This window comes from Drosophila navojoa, chromosome 2 (assembly GCF_054131105.1).
Source record: "Drosophila navojoa isolate 15081-1374.11 chromosome 2, UAZ_NAV_1.0, whole genome shotgun sequence".
NCBI lineage: Eukaryota > Metazoa > Arthropoda > Insecta > Diptera > Drosophilidae > Drosophila > Drosophila navojoa.
The window spans coordinates 25,092,829-25,113,151 of record NC_142890.1 but is presented as its reverse complement, the minus strand read 5'-3'; positions in this window follow the sequence as shown (position 1 = coordinate 25,113,151).

The following is a 20,323-nucleotide window of genomic DNA, read 5'->3' as shown; positions in this document are numbered from 1 at the left end:
AACGCGATAAAAAAAGGATTAAGACCTACTTACGGCGACAGCGACGGCGACGGCAACTGCCGACCGGAACGGGGAGCTGAAGAGGGTCGAAATTAGCAGCTCGAAATGATTACGAGAGCAGCAGCACGCGTTAAGGAAGCAACGCGGCCCTAGAGGCGAGAAAACTGTCACGAAGCTCCCCTCAGCCTAATTAGCGGCAACGGTAGCCCCGCTTGTCACTACCTTTCGACTGCATCGGCCACAGCAGTGAGAAGCCACCCTGAACCAGTTGCCCATATCATCCCGATCTTCAAATCATGTAGATCATGTGTTATAACATTACTTCTGAGATAGTAGACATGGATGAAATTAATAAAAAACATGAATAAAAAAAAAGTAAATGAATAAATAATTTTACAATTGCCTTAGTACTCAAAATAGTTTTATTTCAGATATAAAAGCTCTTGCCTTTCTGTTGATTGAAATGATTTGTTAAATTCGAGTAAATTGTTTTAAAAACTAATAAAAATACCATTGACTACTAATTTCCGGATTGTCATACCCTGAACCCATTAAAAATTGGAGATCAGGAAGATAGTCCATCGTCAAGTAATGTTATTAGACATTTGAGTTCCGATGTTAAGCCCATCCTGCAAGCAGAAAGACGCCAGGGAATATAATATCAATTCTTCGAAGGAGATTTAATAGTCAAGCAGTTTCAACTAGAGTTTTCTTACCTGTTCTCATTATCATAGTTAGACCATATAGCCCTTATATACGTTCTTTGCACAAGTAAGGATCTACAGCATTTCTTCGACAGCTCGATGTACTTTTAATGATCAATTTTAGTAGTTGAAATTTAGCACAAGATGCACAAGAGTGGGTGATACTTTTAGATATAGTTTAATTCTATTTGGTATAAATGTTTTTAAATAAAAAGAAGCAATGAATGTAGAATTTTACATAATGTACCCTATCAAGGTAATCCCTCTATCATTAATTAATTCCGTTGAGTACTCAACATTACATTTGTTTTATCATATGAATTGAATGCAAATAGAAGATCTCGATTTTTATGCAGCAAACTCCTTTTTAGCGGAATTCCCTAACAAAATGATTCTTTACAAAACATTCTTCATAAATTCCATTCTATTCATCATTTTGAAATTGACTTTTGACTCTGTGATTTAGCCGACTGAGACGCAGACCGTAACCGCCCTATTCGAAGTCGGCGTTTCGGGCATGCCTAAAGGCCGTGCTTTAATCCCGTCTCATCCTCTTTCATCCCGGCTAATCCCAACAGAAGTCACCGGACATGGCTCGGCCCACGGAGCTGCAGTCAACCCTTTTGTCCGGCGAGAAACAAAGAAAACAATTAACCCGTCTACTGTTGCTAATTTCAGAGGTGCCTCAGGTTGACTTTACGTGACGGTACTTTGCATATGCGGCCGAGGCACAGCGAAACGCCCCCGACACGCCCACGCGCCCGACTCTGCGGCGATGGCGGCACCAGCAAAGGCTGCACCCAAAGGGCTTCAGCTGAAGTCGAAGTCGAGCTGCCAGGATTGCCGCACGCTGAGCGCCGCACGCCATCCGCTTCCCTACTCCTTTCCATCGGCCATGTTTGACTTCTTGACTGCTTTGACTGCTTTTGCCGATGCACTTCCCTTTGTTGTCGCTCGGCTACCGTTTTGCACGGCCCAGTTTTTCCAGGGAATTGCATTGGGCAGCGTTTACCTGCTAATTAGCTGGCGATATTAATGGCAAGCACACACACAAACACACACACACTCACAGCTCTGATGTTTGTCAAAACACTCGCCAGCAATCAATTCTCATTAGGCATGAATTGGAAACAAATTTACTCGGCCCACGGCATAAATCAAAGTGCAGCCAAGGCCAACGCCGAGTGCTGTGATCTCAGCTCTGTGCCCACTTTCAATTGTGCCAACAATGCAGACTCTCAAGTGTGGCCGCAGGAATCAATCAAGGCTCATCACTCACAGCCACTCGAAAAGCATCGACAAGCCCTTCGAGTCCGAAGTTCTACCGTGTGCATGTGCATGTGTGAGTGTGTGCGAGTGTGCGTGTGTTGTTTTAATTAATGTGTGTCCATTTATTAAATTGGCAGTTTAGTCTTGACGTCACTTTTGGCCAGTATTGGTAGAGAGTGAGAGAGTGAGAGAGAGAGAGAGAGAGAGAGAGAGAGAGAGAGGGAGAGTGGGTCTCTTGCTTGCGGTTAGCCATTTATATACTTGGCTCCCTCTTGCCCCTGTCTCCGCTCCCTTCATGCATGTGTGTGTGTCTGTGTGAGTGCGTGCGTGCGGCCGATCAGCCTAATTTGTAACCATTAACCGAGGTATTATGTTTGGTCAGGCGAATGCATGCTGTTACCCATGTTATGAGCACACGAATGAGGCATGGATGCTTGCCAGGATGGCTGCATGGATGGATGGATAGATGAAGGACAGCACTGATTTCTGTCTATTAAAATCCATTTAAACAAATGGCCGTTCCATTGTGCTTCTCAAGTGCCCGCACATCGAGCCAAGTGTGAAAAGTTAGAAATCATTTAAGTCTATTTGCAGGTGCATCTCGCTCGTTATAATTAATGATCTCTAAGCTCTGCTATAAAGTATTGTAGAATTGATTTATAATATATGGATTGTCAGTACAACTATAGATATATATTTATATATACATATACCTTTACTACTAAGAATAAGACTTGCATCTTTTAACAAACTTCTAGGCAGAAATGGAATAGAGACTCTCTCGTCTCTCAGAAAACTTATTCTAACACTATATTAATATCACTACGTCACGAGTGACTATTTCTTATGTCTCGTATGCATATGTATATACAAATTTATATTTATATACACATATATTTAAATATTCGTAATCAAAGAATTTCTTATCTTACACTTTTTGACTAACTTGAGTTTTGTTCGATAGATCGCTGAATATCGAATAACGATTGGGAATTTCACAAATCTGAATTATAGATATTTCAAAATAGTTCTAAATTTCCAATCATCTCTCTGAAAAATTAAGAACTGAATTGTTATTTAGATATTTATTTATTTTCGTATTTAGTCTCCAACGAATTATTGTTTATTTGGCAGAAGTTCTTTATTGGGAGTCAAAATAAGTTTGAATAACAATTGAAAATTGAATGTTGTATCTATCAGTTAAAGATTTTCCGATTATCTGAAATCTGACATTAACAGTTGCACTCACAAGTTTGCAGTCGTACAACTGTGTAATAAAATATTGTTGCTTATTGGAAACCGTTCTTCGGTCTCACATAAGATATGGAATAGTTAGTTCTAGGAAAATATTCATTGGCATTCCAATTAGCCAGAGATGGGGAGTTTTGCATTCCAGTTTAGCTGCTGTTCATTGAGAGCTAACTGCATTGCATTTTCTTTGATTATTGTCACAGATTCCAGCTTGATGCCAGTACGCGGTCCAGCAGCTCCGCCTGCAGCCGCTCCAGCATTTGGTTTGAGTTCGCCACGGGAATTGTGCGTCTCTCTGTGTGTGTGTAGATGGATAGATGTGTACATGTGTGTGTAATGAGAAGTATATGCAGTAATTGACATTCGATCATTAATCAAAGTGCACAATGCAGACATTTCGTTTCGAATTGTATTTAGTTTTGTATTCGTGCTCGTTGCCTTTTTTTCGATTGCGATTTTAGCTCAGCCGCCGAGCTGCCCGCTGTGCCAGCACAAGCAAGAGGACTCAGACTCCTCCGACTCTGATACGGGCCGGCGTAAGCAGCCATGTTCCCGATGCAGACAAGGGCTGGACATTAACAAATTTTGCTGCAATTGCGAACAAGTGGAACGGCCTTCAACACCTACGCGACGGCGGGTCGCTTGCCGGGAAGGTGAACGCAAGGGGCTGCTGGTTGCCACCACTGCTCACAGTAGTTCCCGCAGCACTACTTCTCTTCAGCTGCGCATCATGGCCGCCCGTCCATCTGTCCGCCAGTCCGCCTGGCGCTACTGAGTGCTTTGTTCTTTGGCTGACAGCTCTTGACATGGTGCGTCAGTTGTCCGGGCTGAAGAGCTCGCAAATCCTCATATATGATATAAATGTGTGCTATGTTTCAGTTACTCACCCTCTCTCTTTCTCTTTCTCTCTCTCTCTCCTTCTCTGTGAACCACCCTGGGTCGTGGCATACGAGCAGTGAAAGTTCTCCATGCGTGCAAAGGGCCAAGATGAAAGTAGCAATTTCTTCCATTTGCAATACATTTTCCCCATTTCCACCCGCTTCAAGGCATGTATATGTACGTGTGTGTGTGTGTGTTTGTGTGTCTGTCTCTGACAGTCGCATTTTGATGAAATTTTATTCTGTTCACATACCCGTCAATGTCATTTCTGCCGCGCGCTTAGTCCTACTGTTCTCCGTTTTTTATGCCATGTCCTTTTGTTGATTATTTCGTTGACGTGCCTCAAAAGAACAAGAAGGAGAAATAACAGAAAAATAAAAATAAGCGAAAAACAAACGAATTTTTCTTTCTTCTTTCTTTTTTTTTTTTTTTTTTTTTTTGTATTTTGTGGACAAAAGCGCGTTGGATGATTTGTGGCGCAAGTCCAAGTAAAGTTCGTCAAGAATAAGTACGTTTCGAAGTTAGACATCGTTCAACACCCTCTCAATAGTGGTTATTATTAAAATACATATAAATATTTTTGTACCCATGCAATATATGTAGATTTTATTATAGTTTATGTACAAATAAAAATAACCAAATGTTAACTGGAAACATGAATTTCCTTAATATACCACTTGCCTAAATTATCATGAAATTAATATAGAAATTTTAATATTGCAAACATTTTTTTGGCGAAGAAAAATCCTATCTTAATAAAAATTAGACTCTCTTATTGGCTTTTATTACTGTTGATGGCTTCACCCAAAAATTATACAAATCATTTTGAGAGGTTACTATATAAGTAATTATATATTAATATTTATTTAACACAGTTCACCTAAACGCCATATAATCTCCTTTAGACATAGGACTTACAATTCAAATATATGTTCTACTATGTTATTCATCTCGAACACTTTATTTAATAAAATTATAATTTTTTTATAGTTTCCAATAACCTATAGTATCTCCATATTTATTTATTTATTGTACAGTACGATTTTGTTAAAATATATGGAAGTTCTTATTACTACAAATAGATTCCACTATTTTATAAATAATCGCCATCTATCGGCCGGCAGCATGTGCATCATGTTTCACAAACACATATTTGGTTGAAGTCTTTGCTTATGGACTGCATATCTTCTCTCTCGCTTCTGTTTGAACGTACGTCAATCATATGCTTAGTTGAGAAACTCACCTACAGGTTGATGTCACTGCTGATGTAACCTGCATTTTATCGATAAGCGAAAACGCTATAAAATGTAAAATGAGTTCTAGAACTAAAACGCCAAAGTCTACACCCCTTTTCTATAGATTCACCAAAATATAACACATCCACACATACTCGGTGAACAGATATCTGAGCTGAACTTGAATTATAATTGTAAACTATTAGTTAAAAATATGAATGTACATAAGCTAATTAGCATATTAATACTGAGCCTTAATCAAGTATATGTACATATATGTATTTATACTTAAGCAGCGTAATGAGGTAATCCGATTCAACTAAGCATAGTTTGCCTATATCTATCAGTATTTCTGTCTATCAGTCTGTCTCTCAGTTTGCTTGCCTAAGAAAAGCTTAAGATGAAGAAGAACTGCAGAAGATCATTTAAGTTGTCTATATGTATGCAGCAGACTTCGTTTAATATTTATATTTAAGTAAAACGAAGCTAGAATGCTTGAAGCAATAAAGAGAGATCTCCCATTGGTCACTTTACGCTTGACTGCAACGACTGCTCGACTGATGCCGGGCTCAACATCTGAGAGGACTTAGTAGTTGAGTGAAAGTGCCCTATATAAAGGGCAACAGCTGCAGCATTTCTTCAGTCGCCCAGGCCCAGTGGGGGTCACTTGTGTAGTGTAGTAAAGTGAAGCGAAGTGTGTGTACATATTTAATGATCATGCAGTCAAGCATTAAAGACTAAGAGGAAATACTAAGAGGAAGTACTAAGAGGAAATACTAAGAGGAAAAACAGAGAGCAGATATTTGCAGGAATACTCAAACGAGAGACTTAGAAAAAATACTTAGAGGATGATTATACTTACTAAATTAACTAGTTTATTACTTAATGAACTAATTGTTTAATAGCTTTTTTATAGATGGACATCCTTATAAAACTTACAGATAACATTAAAATGCCTGATTTAATTTTGGTTTATATTTTATTGATTTATTTTTAAATATCAGGTCTACATAATTTGAATTAAAAATGTATTAAATTTCGTGGTATGACAAAGCATTTTGTTTTTATTTTTCAATTCAAAAGTTCAAATGTGGATGATTTATTTGTCGCTGCTCGAGCTGAGTATTATTACGAGAATTTTCATTTTGTTAAATCTCAATAAATTTATTAATTACAATTAAACTTAATTCGCAGAGTCTTCTCCGCAAAATTGTGAAATTGATCGTGAATTAACAATTCAATTTGTTGGAAATGATTGATTCTGTTTCGCGTCAATTTATTTGTCTTGGCGCTGACCTTAACAATTAACAAGAGACGAGTATAAGGAGGGGTGTGGAGTGGAGAGTGGGGAGTGTGGAGTGGGTGTTCTGGGGAGGAGAGCGGAGGATGCCATTCAGTTTATGTTAATCCAATAAATATTATTCGACTGATGTGCTGCACAGTGGGCAATCAATTTTGTTTGGAAAACAATTTGTATTTGTTGTTTGCCGGTTATCGCAATCGTCGTGGCGCGTCTCGTCCTGGTCCTGCTCCTGGCCTTGGTCCTGCTGCCGTTTGTCGGGCTTCTGTTGCCAGGACAGCGTGCAACAAATTTAAAAGCTCAATTTGTCCATTTATGTCAACTTGTCACGCGAAGTAAAATAAAACGAATTAATAAAATGCGCCCGGGGGCAAGGACTTGGGCAGGAGACAACAGGAAAGGATATGGAGCAACGGGAAGGCGCAACTAAACGCGTAAAATATATTCAGCAATTGTTGCCGCTGTTGTCGCTGTTGGCTCTGTTGCTGTAGCTGTTGCTGTCGCTGTTGCCACAGATACAAAGATACTTTAGTGGCAAGATACGGATACACCATCATTCATCGCTTATGCTTCGCCACATCCGTTCGTCCTGTCCTACAGTTTCTATTGCTCCCACTTGCCCCGCCTCCGTGCGCCGCGTCCTTGTTGGCGGCGTCGTTGCAAACAAATGGCAAAAACTGTCGCTCATTCGCATAAATCCTGACGAATGATTTCAACGCGCGGCCAAAACAGTGCCACGAGCAGTAGAAAAGAGGAGGCAGGCGATGGGGACGGAAGGCAGCTAGAGGCTGAGGAATGTTATATGAACGGGGGCGTGTCAGGGAGACTGTGTGTGTGTGTGTGTGTGAGTGGGCGCACAACAAAAGCAATTATATGTGCGAATCATTTTACGAGCGGAGCGAGCGGAAAAAGAAAAGCAGAAAACAGACAACAGGAACTGCGCTGCGCTGCGCTGTGCTGCGGCGACTGCTGCTGGCATCCTTTACCGGCAGAGAGGCGCTCCCCTCCTTCTAAGAAATAAAAAATAGCTGAGAGTGGAAGTGAAACAAAGGCCAGGGCCACTGCAGCAGCAGCACCAGCAGTGGCAGCAGTCAACAAACAAGCGACGACAAGCAACAGCAATTCAAATGGCGAAGAAATTGCCAACTCAATGAAAGGGACAGCGGCCCCACCCACTTGCCCACCACTCCCCACCAGTGCCAATATGTCGCACACTGAAGCACAACACCACAGCACCACATCACCACTCTGGTGCCGCGCCATAAAATCAGCAGTAGAGGAAAACGCGCACGACCAAAATCAAACGATTGTCAATGCGAAAATAAATCGCATTCCTTCGTTTCAGCTGCGTGGCATGAGAAATACCGAGAGCCCCTTCACGTCAGCTTCTCGTTCCGCTTGCCTATAATCCGATGGCCCGCCTTCTCGGTCCCAAGTCCCCAATGACGACAGCTGCCATAAAAAGTTTAGTTCGGCATCGTTTGATAAAACGTGCGCCAATTTTTTATCCCAGCATTCAGACTGAGCTGAGAACTTCACGTAAGTTGAAGCGAGCCAAGCCAAAATCGAACTCAATTTGCACTTTGCTGAGCTATTAAATTGATCAAGAAATATTTGAAGATATTATTAAAAATTGAATCAGGTACAATATATCAACTCACTTGAAGAACAGCGGCGGGAAGGCCAAAACTGTCGAATGAAAGAGAAACTTGTATATTTTTAAGGACTCAAGGATAATGCAAAAGAAGCTACAGAAAAAGGCGAACATATTATATTTGTATTGCAATTATTTTTATTCGAATAATTTGTAAGTAAATAAATCTTATATAGTTTACATTTTATATCTCTTAATCTATTTAATTTATTATTATTAATTTAATAGAAATATTTTTACGCAAATCTAATGAGTCTTATAATTTCAATTATTTTGCCTTTCTCAGATCCATATTTTTCATATTTTTTTTTAAACATTTAAGCAATATTTTTTTGATATATTTAAATATTTAAATGCAGAAAAAAATACATAATTTTCAATTGGATGAATTTTAGTTTGCCCACAGCAATAAATAAATGTATTATAAATATCAATAAATATTTTTCCAGCTTAGTTTCAAGCTTGCCCACAAATCAGAGTTTAATGCACATTAAATAATTGGAGAAAGTCCAATAGTTATCTCGAACAGAATCACGCCAGAAGTGCCAAGTTTTTTTTGGATTTAATGATAAATTTACATATAATTTATGAATCAGATCAACATCATAAATTCCCCAAAGTGAATTCATAATAAAGTGTTTGGCCAGAGACAAATGTGGAATACTAATGATCTGCCCCGTAAAGGCCAACAGAAGATACCGATTTGGCTGGTCTGGTTTGTATTTCGTTTACTTATATTATTTGTTTTTTCTTTTTATTTTCTCTGTTCTTTTCGTTTTGCGAACGAGACAGCAGACATCAAATTTGCCATTTGAGTAACATATTTTTTATCTGGGCGCAGACAAGTTGAGGCTGCTGCATGCGGCGTATACTTAATGTCAGGCATAAAGAAACACAAACACACAAAGACTGTGAACGAAAGAGAGAATGAGAATGAGAATGAGAATGAGAATGCGAATGAGAATGAGAGCAAGATATAAACGTCATCATAACAGGCCTCCGGCAGCAACAGCCAACGGCCTTCCAAATCGTTATTTATGTATGGGAACGTGCCAAGCCGCTTTTTGTTTCGTTTCGCATACCTTACAGCCTGAACCTGAGCCTCGACAGCCTCCCGGCAGGGATGTGCCCCAGCTCGCTTTCATTTGCCAGCTACCTCTGGCCGCTGATTCGCGTCTGCAGACAACGACAGCCATTGCTTTGCTGCCCAGGATTCACATTGAGCTCTGTTTATGTACGTTGCCCCCCCCCCCCCCCCTGTTGTTGTTGTTGTTGCTGTTGTTGTTTCTGTTGACTGTTGTGATTTTCGCCAGATTTCCTCAAAGCCATTGTTGTTTGTTTTCGTGCACCTTGTTGTTGTTTTCTTGCAAGTAGCCCACACGCTCTCTCTCTATCTCTCTCCCTCCCTTCCTTTCTCTTTCGCCTGGAGCTGTTCGTTAAGTGACGCCAACTTCTACGTGAGCCTGAATTATTAATACACGTTAAAAGGCACCGCCAATTGTTGACGCCTGGACAAGCCATCGTCTAGTTTCTACTTCAGCTCCTGCTCTTTCCCTTACTCCCTTGCGGTTGCTCTGTTCCTTTCCGCCTCTACTTGCATCATAGTTGAGTTGATGTTTTATGTGCTAAGTAGTTGGTAAGTCACCTGCGACAAGTTGGATGCAAACATATTTTCCTGCCCTCCTCCGTGTCTCCTTCACTGTGACTCGCTCCTGAGAGAAACTGGAGCTGAAGCAGACGCATAAAATACAGCTGAAAGTCTTAAATATTATAGAGAGCTTATAGAAAACTTTAGCATAATTAAATCATAATTTAGAAGCTGTTATTCAGCAGATTTTCTCCTCAAACTGACTTAAGCTGAAAATAGAATAATGTTAATCATGCGTTAACTGAACTTATTTTGTTTTTCTCCAAGTTATTTTCTATCAATCATAATCAAACAACAATGATAATAATAAAAATTTTAATAAAATATTTATATACAATTTTTATTTTGAGCTCAAGAAACGTATTCAAATTTTTAAAAATTAATAATATTTAGTTTATATAATATTTATATGATATTGACCTAAGACCCGTGTTAAAATTTTCCCTTTTTTACTATATATATATAAATATTTTTTTTTTTTACATTATCTATATTTTATTTGTATAATATTGAAGGTGAAAATGGGTATGATTATGCATTATCAGCTAGCTGATACTTTGAATATATTTTTATATATTTTTTATTCATGTTCATATTCATATTCATAAACGTAAAATATTTATGCTGGGTTCTTATCAGAGTGAAAAAGTTTTAAAATAAACTTTAGTAGCCCTAACAGAGTTAGTAGGGATGACTTAGGCAGTGCATTAAAACTTTGTCTCAAGACAAAGAAGGATGTTTGCCATATAAGCAATATATCTTTTATATGTAAATTGAAAGCATATTATGAGATCTTGTAATATTTACTTTTTAGTCACTTAATTTATGCTTGAACACTTGACACATTTTATTTACTTTTTAGCTGAGTTTGAGTTGTTTCTTTCTACCCTGTGAGATACCTGTAGAGACGAGCTTCTGATAATTGACAATGGCATTTGCATGCACTTAAACAAAAGCCCGGAACTACAGGGTAGGTCACGGGAGCGTTTCTGTTTAGCACTGACCACAAAGTATTTTTATGTTTTATTACCTTGCTTTAAGGACCTAAGACAAAGTAATCTGGTAAATGTCGAGGAATGCAATATCGCAGCCATTCATTGAAACCGAATTTCGGTTTCGGGTTCTTGTTTTTCCGTGCTTCTGGGAAGTTTATAAATGCCACGCACCTTGCGGCTTGGTTGGGCACAGAAAAACAGCAACAACATCGGAATCAGCCTCAGCACTAGCGGCAGCAGCAGCAACTGTAGATAGAACAATAACAAGTGCCATAAATACAGGGCAAAGTTTTTGCAGTCCGTATCTGCCTAGAGCTCTGAAAATTTTCCAGAAGTAAAATAACAATTTGAGAAACAAGCCAAACAAAAACGCATCGAATACTTGACGCCAAAGTTTGCCCATTGCCAAACGAAATTGCGACAAGCGAGCAGATGTCCTGCTGGGCAGCATAGAACCCTGCCCCGGCCGAAAGTATCCCTTCACCTGAATACCAAACTTACCTTTGCCTTTGCTTCAGCTTCTGCTTCTGCTTCTGCTTCTCCCGTCGCCTGCCCTGTTCGTTCGCATCGCATTTAATATTAAAATTGTGTGCATCCTTAACGCAGCCACAGGAAATGGCTGCTCGACTGCTGCTGGCTCTGGCTCTCCTGGCATACTCATAATGCTTCTAAGCTGCAAATACATAATGCCACAACATAATACTTAATATAATACTTATTTGCACTCGGCCCAACAAATTGCATTCACAAATGTGCAATTAAATCAGAATGAACTTGTAATTTATATATGTGCCCAGCCCAACTATCGGCATTCGCTCGAAACGTTTTGCTAGTTTGCCAACCATTCGCATCTGTATTCACATCCACATCCTCGTCTATAACCTCATCCGCATCCACATCCGCATCGTGTCCGTGTCCGTGCTTCCATCTGTCCGCATCCGTGTACTTGCCACATGCTGCGCCCAGCTGCATTTTAGTTTTCATTATAATCTGTAATTTACAGCAGAACTGTGTTTATTTATGACGCTCGCAAATGTGCGTAATGAGATTTTCTTTACACAACGCTCGACTAGATAAATACACAAACTAACAAACAAACAGCCTCATTATCAATTCACAAATTAATAATTTTGCCAACTTCATGGTTATATATGCAATTTATAGCCATTGTATTTAAAGGCTGACCAATTTCATGCTTGAATCAGCTCTGGCATGAATGCCCTAGGGCTACTAAAATGAAGCTTTAATTTGAATTCCTTTTATTCAACTGTTTAATTATACTAAATAAGGCTTGATAATAATTTACAATTGGTTTGATAATAATATAATAAAATGTCTAAATATATAAAATAATCGTAGGACAGAAATTATTTTTCCAAATGCCTAAAAGTATGCTACAGTATTTTATGTGAAGTATTTTCCAAGTAGAATTCGAATGCTAAAATATAATTCATATAGCAGGTAATGCAAGTTAGCCGGAGCGCCCAAATGGCCTGAATTAATAGATAACATGCTCACGAAGGGGTTACAGGATAACCCAGTATGGCTAAAAAAACCTTATTAAAAATAAATAAAAATAAATACATATATAGATAAAAATTCTAAATATTACAGGGCTCTCTGAAATACCAAGTACTTAAGATTTGTTCTAAAGCGTTACGAGGATAAGCAAAGATAACAATTTTATGTGAGAGCGCATACAACGATATCTCATCTACACTGGCAATCATACCCCTAGGCGAAGGCTAAAATGAAAATGAAAATAACCTACTGTAGAATAAAATATAATAAAATCAGTTAAGGTGTGTTGCTGCATGAGCTGCAAAAAATTGAACGGACTATAAAACCATTATTTCAGCATGCTCAAAAATCATTTAATATTTAGACTGATAAAATATATTAAGAAATGTAATACAAGCAGCAACATTTTGTATTTAAGTCCTTTGTTCAAAAGCTCTTACATTTATTCACTAATATATAAAAATAAGATTGTGTTCCTTAAACGGTCTTCCAGTCTTCCCGGTCTTCCTACATAAGTTTTATTTGTAATACTCACCATAAACTAATTTGATTTATACATAATATTTGCCTCCTTCCTTTCTTTCTTTATTTGTATTTACTTAATATTTGTCTCCATTTCCTTCACCTCCTTATCAACATATCTCTTCACATCTTTAGTGCTTTTAGCTGTCATAAAAACACAAAGTTTTCAGTAGTTTGTCTACAGTCGAACAGCTTTAGGCTGACCATCGATTTCAAAGATTATTTCCGCACGAGCCTGCAATTTATTCCTTAGTTATGTATAATGACTGCCTTTAAATGAAACCCATTAAGTTCTTCAGTTATACATAGGTGTAATTTTAATTTCATCCAGGTAACTTTGGCTGGCTTTATGCAGCTGGCAAGCTCTGCATTCATAATAATTTGTATAAACTTAATTGGATCCTTTATCTGTGCAGGTATGTGACTGTCATTCTGATGCTGCTGCTGCTGCTGCAGTTGCAGTTGCTGCTGCTGCTGCTGTTGCAATTCGCTTCCGGCTCACGAGTCCGGAGACTCTTTTTAGCCGAGTGCTGGGCGAACACATAAATTGGGCAAGTCATGTGGACAAGGATAAGAAAATGGAACAGTGCAGAAGTTGGGCAGGAATTCGCATTTTGTGCGCTGCCGTAAAGTTTAATTAAATTAGTCCAGCGATTTATCATGGCTAGGCAATCGCTTAAAAAGCTCAGACGCAAAACGAGGCAAATGCTTAAAAGTCAGCCAGTTGCCGTGTCCTGGCCCATGTACTGGCCCGTGTTGCAGCCTTGTCGAGGAATTAAAAGGTCTGGCAGCCACAGTTTTTCTGCCAGCTCGGACTGCGCCGGCCAGAAGGTCATTCGCTGTGAGTTATGGGGGCCAGAGGCATGGCCGGCTGCCACAGGACTTGGCCACGTACCCTAATGGGCTGCATAAAACGCCAGGCGGCGGGAGGGCCAGGCGGCGGGCGGGTTACACTCACGCTGCCAAAATCTAAATGAAAGGCCAGTCGAGTAAAACTGTAAAAATTATTTTCGCCTTTTTTTTCGAGCTCTACCTCTGCCTCTTTCGCTCTCTCTCTCTCTCTCCGTCTCCGTTTTAAGCCAAAAAGGCCTGCGCGTCATTTGTTTTCAATTTGTGCTGAGCATTCCATTTGAAATTTTGTGCCACGCCCACAACAGTGCAGAAGGAGCTGAAGTGCGAAGATGGGGGACTTGGGAAATCTAGTTGGCTTCCGCACGCTCATATTTTCACTTAGCCAGCGCTGGCGAAATGGCTTCATCGGGAGCGGAAGACGACTGTAAAAGACGCCATGAAACTCACGCCTGGAGCCTTTTGGCTAAGAGGACCACGCGGAGCGATTCACACGGAGCTAGATGCGCCGGATGCACAAGTAATTTTCAGCTGCCACAGCCGCTCGCTGTGCCATGTCCTGGCTGAGAGTTTTTGAAGCATTTTTATGTTGCCTGTTAAACTAACTGAATGAGAGAGTGTGTTGGTGTGAATGCGCTCGTGTGTGTGTGTGTACTCGCATAAATTCAGAGTGGCCATGGCCAAGTTTATTTTATCCGCTGCTGCTGCTGCTGCTGCTGCTGCTGCTGTCGCAGCGTGTTGCACATAAATTTGCTTTAAATTAAACAAGCATAATTGCATGGCCGTCTGAATGCAGTTTCAGGCAACACACACAGACACAGATGCAGATGCAGATGCAGGTCCGAATACAGATATAACTATAGATACAGATGCAGCAGCTGCAGCTGCGCTCGTTGCACTCACATACTCAATTATGAATTAGCATTCATTCAAAGTGTAATTAAAGTCCCAAAGCCCCATCTAACTGCCCACCAAGCGACCAGATAATGCCAGCCCCAATACCGGGATGGCCAGCCCCATCGTTTGATTCACCCATTAGCCATATCTATAAGTGTATCTGGGGGGCACTTGTGCTGCATTTCTCACTGAATTTATGTAAATGGCCTCAGCGAATATCCACTGCGAACTGCGAGCTGCGAGCTGCGAGCATAGCCAGCGAGCCACATTAATGCAAACGACATATTCGAAGTGCATTAAAGAATTAATTAGTTGGAATACTATATGCGAGTGCATAAAAATTCAGAATGGCAGAACCACTGATTAAGCTGTTGCTATAGAGATGGATGATAAGAGATGAAACTCTGATTATATCTCTCTCAATATCTCTCTCGAATGCAACTGCAAGCAGAAACTGATGATTCTATAAGTCTAACACTTTGCTTCTAGGAATAGTTAATATTGGTTTCTACTAAACATTTATACAAATTTTCTTTCCTATAATCTTTAAGAGCATAAGAATAAATGTATATAGTTTATATTATAAGAGTATGCATATAAATAATACCATATATTAAATATATTTTTAATTATTTCTTGAATTAAGTCACTTTGGACGTCCCTTATAATTAATACCTAGCATCAAAGCTTGACATATGCATATACATAGAAATATTAAAAATCCCTGAAATTTGCTTAAGTAAATCAACCAATAGCTAGCCAGAAATCTAATCCTAACCAATCAACCAATAGCCAGGAAGAAATCTAGTCTAAGCTACGGATAACATGATATTTTTAATAACCTCAACTCTTATACAAACTAAACGATCAAACATTGGACTATTGGAGTAGATCAGCTTCTATTGACGTCCTATTGTTCAAAGAATCGCCTTCTGAGGCAGATTTCCCTTAGAACTGATATAGCTACATATAATAGTAATGCTCTGCTCTACGTATATCAGCTAATTGGGGGCGTCAATCTGAGAACGACATGTTCGGACTTAAATAACTAGCACGATTCCAGCGCTATATTGAGCTATCAATAAAGTACATACAGAGAAACAGAGAGAGAGAGAGAGAGAGAGAGAGAGAGACAGATAGAAGGATAGGGAGAGAGAGAGTGAGTAGGATGCGGCAGCTCGCCGGGTAGAATAAAATAAAATGAACGCAAATTATATGCAAATTGTATGCTCCGGCCTGTGGGGTTTAGCGGAACGACTAGGACGACAAGAAGCAAAAGTGGAAAGTCCAGACACACCTCTAGCCCCATGTCCAGCCAGCCTGCCAGCCAGCCAGCCAGCCAGCCACATCGGCATTAGCATCAGACACAAACATAAATACACAAACATAAAAACAGACGCAGACAGCTCTACCTACTCCCACGCAACTCCCACTCCAACTCCCACTCCCAACTGCCGTGCTTCGTGCTTTAAGGACTGGCGCAGCAATACGCAATTGCAGATGCGACGACGAGGCCGGCGATTGCGCCAGTATATTTATATGTACGGGTGCACAGGAGCAAGGTTTAGATTGGGATTGAGATGGGGACTGAAGCTGGGATGGAGATGGGGATGGAGATTGGCATTGGCCGCCCACGCACACAGCATTGGCAGCGTTTTAATGTGGCCCAGCACATGGCCATGAATCTGCTGGCATGATGCGGGCTAACCGAGAGCCAAGTGCCATTTCGCTGTACGCAGCACGCAGAACACAAGGACATGGCGCACTTTGATGTTGATAGATACGGCAGCAGCAGCAGCTCCTGCTCTAGCTCCAGCTCCTGCTCCTGTTCTTGTTCCTGTTCCAGCTTTAGCGCAACCTTGCGCAGTGATAAAGAAGAGCGTGCGATGCATGTTATAATGAAACTCTTAAAGCAAATGATGTCCTCGCCATTTCAACCCACTTTGGGTGCTGCGCGCGCTTATGCACGCGCATAAGGATATTGCAGGGACATTCATTACACAGCAGATTTCGCTAGATTTTCGGTAGATAAATTGCATATCATTTGGCATCGGATTTTTGCTTCTGGCTTCAGAAAACTAAAAGCTGTAAGCTGTGAGCTGTCAGCTAAAAGCTGAATCTATGCTTGGCTCGACTATACAGCAAATTTTGATCATAATGGACATTCATTTGATTTATGTTCCCCAGGAAATTGTCGGACACGTTGAAAAACAAGCTCCACATTTAATTTGGCTAAGTGCGAACCCAGTCACTGTCTCTAGATGGAGCTCTCTTGTTACTTTATGTATATATTTTGAGTATTACAAACTTGGCACACTTCTGTTTGACTTAGATATGGAAAATATATATATATTTTTATGCTCATACTTATTTATTTGTATTACATTCTAAGAAGACCTATATACGCACGCATGTGTAATAGATATGGGTATGGATATAGATATAAACATATATAATATATGCGTGTGCATAGATATACATGGATCTACTTTATATGGTATACCATATGATCAACATTTTATAAAAGAGTAGAGCTAGGGTGCTACATATTATATAAGATTACCAACACATTTGTAAGGCTAGCTATCACAACTGAGGAATATTTCCGAATATTTGTTTTTGAAAGCTTTGTAGTGTTCAATCCTCTTTAGTAACATTTGACTATAGCTTAGGTAGAAAACTGTAAGCAAGAGCATGCTTATCTTCTATATATAATACAGAAATACAACATATGATGCATACGAAAAAAAAATAAAATAAGACTGCTAAGACAAATTACCTATAGGCAAAGCAAGGGCAAGGCCAGGAAAAAACGTGTGAATCAAATTTATAATTTTGTGATACTATTATCACTTGTGATATTATCTTTCTGGAATCAAGAAATCCGTATTTTATCTTATCTGCGATATGAATAAAAAATGCATGCAATGCATTCTAATCATTTCGAGATATCAAATAATTATATCAAGTACATTGTTTCTAAAATAGATCAATTCTCATCAAATACACATATTTTAGAAAACTCCTGGAACTTTTTCCCTTATCATATTCTAGCAGCTAGAAACTATTCGAAACTACGTCCGGGCAAACATTTATCAACTTCGCTCATGTGACTTTCAAACAAATTCGTAGCTCATTAAGAGCCCATTTCAAAGGAGAATTTTCCTTCGTTTTCTTGTTCGTGACTGTGAAAATCTTTCAAATGTCAAGTGAGTGTTAAATTGTACTTAACGCAAATGTTGTAAGTAGCTCATTCATATTTGTGTTTATTTGTTAAATGTTTCGTACGAAATGCTTCTTCGCCTTGTCACTTCCTTTGGCTGCCAGGCCGAAGTCCTCCTGCGTCCTTCGCCCGTCGTCCGTCGTCCGTCGTCCGTCCTTCTGGCCAAACGCAATGCGCAGTACACAAAAATGGCGGTTGCACAAAACTTCCGCCACGACACAACAACAACAACAAGAAGAACTACAACGACAACAACAAGAACAACAACGACAACAAAGGGAAAGAAATGGGCAGCACCGCAGCATGAAGCTGGAGTCCCGCAACCGAAACCAACTTCCGCTGCACGTCAGTAAGAGGCGTGGCGTGGCGGGGCGTGGCAGCGGGCGTGGGCGGCAGTGGGGCTTTGGTAGGTGGCGGCTGTTAAAATAAAATGCGCGCAGTGCGAAACTCTTAACATGCAAATGTGTTGGCAACGCGGCATTTGCACTGAGTACCCCCAAAAATTTTATATCTTTTTTAATTTGGCGCAAAAAGAAAAAATCATGTAATGGGGAAGGGAAAGGGGAAGGGAAATTTGGAATGGGTAGAGGACGCGCAGCGAACGAACGTGATATCGAGGCGTGCAATGCAGATAAGTGCGTCCCAGCTGCGCTGACGATTGCCACGCCCACTGGCCGTCAAGGAAAAGTTTTAATTTGAGTTGGTTACAGTTGGAAAATCGCAACCAGCCCAACCAGCTCCGCCTGCAGCGAACGCATCTGCATTTTAATTGCAAATGGAAACAGTTATCTAAATTGGTTAAAATATTAAAACAATACACGACGCAGCATTTTTTATCCCTGACCAAATTGCAACTGCCGGGTATTGGCCAAAATGTTGGCGCCACATGTGGCCCAGCAAAAACGAGCCAAACCAAAGAAAACAAAAAACATTGCAAACATTTATAAAAAATATATATCTCTGACTTTGTGTGTGTGTGTGTGTGTGTGTGCTGTGGCTGACTAATAGATACGCTGTAGCAAGCGCCAGAGCCTCATAAATCTATTTGGCCAACACGCATTTGCATAGAAACAAAATACTTTCCCTTGTATTTACTCATTTTGCTTTGGCCTGGCATTTAGTTTGATTCTATTTCAGTTTTTGGATAAATCCTGTTCCACAATCTAGATTTGCATCGTAAGCTTATGACTGCATATTAATCGCACGAGCTGTTGCTCAATGAGGGAAGCGTTTAATGGGACAGTGGGTACATTGAAGGACTGAGCGTTTCTGACTATAATTATATATAACGTAAAACTATTACTTTCTTAAGATTATGTTCAGATATTATCATGCATGCATCAAATACATGCAAGAAATTTACAAAGTAAAATTCTGTTATGTTTCGAAATCAATCGCGTATCAATCTACAAGAACCCAAATAATTCGCATTTACTCCTATTATATCATCGGCTATGATAATCAGCTCAACTAATTTGTCTTGCTTTGCAGGTCAATCAATTCATTGAAAATGACATACTAATTCTAAACAATATATATGTAGCTTCAAAATTCATGTCAAGGCAACAACAAATATTATATAACTCCCCTTTCGTATCCTTATACCCTTTGCATATCTATTAATTTTTTAAATTTTCATTCTCATGCTCAAGTTTATTCTGCTTCTTCTTCACTATAGCTGAAAAATGCATTGAGAATTCTTGGTGGGTTGCCAAAAATGTTCCATTCGCGTGCGCATTCACATTCCTGTTCGAGAGCATTCGGAGTCGCATTTCATGTCCAACTGCTGCAAATGGCAGCGCAACGCCCCTTTAAGATTTCCGAGCCAGCTGCTAGGGCTGCTGCTGATGCCTGGACAAAGTTTTCATTTTAATGGAAGAGACAAGTTCTGAATGCAAATCACAATTTGCTGTTGATGTTATGGGAGAGAGAGCTGCTGCTGCTTTGGCTGCTCCTGCTGCTTGTTGTCTTTGTTTGCCAATCGCCAAGGCAATTAGTTAAATTTATTATTTGAGCAGGCACCGCAACCGCAGCAGAGCCGCAGCAGAGCCGCAGCAGAGCAGCAGCAGCGCAGGCGACCAAGTCCAAAATTCAAAACCAAATTCAAACCCAGCCAGAAATCCCAGCCAGAAGCCATGTGTCAGCGGCAAAGCAGCTTCCATTTGTCTCCAAGCGCTGGGATTAATGACAAGCAGCGAGCCGAGCGACCCACGAGACATCCTTAACTTGCTAGGACATGCATGAAAATTGTCATCCGACCGACCGACCCTAAGCCCCATGCCCCATGCCCCATGCTCCACCCATACCCATTCGCCGACCCCAGCGCAGCTTCGTAAATATTTGGCTTTAAGCATAAGCGTGTCGCAGCGGCCCAGG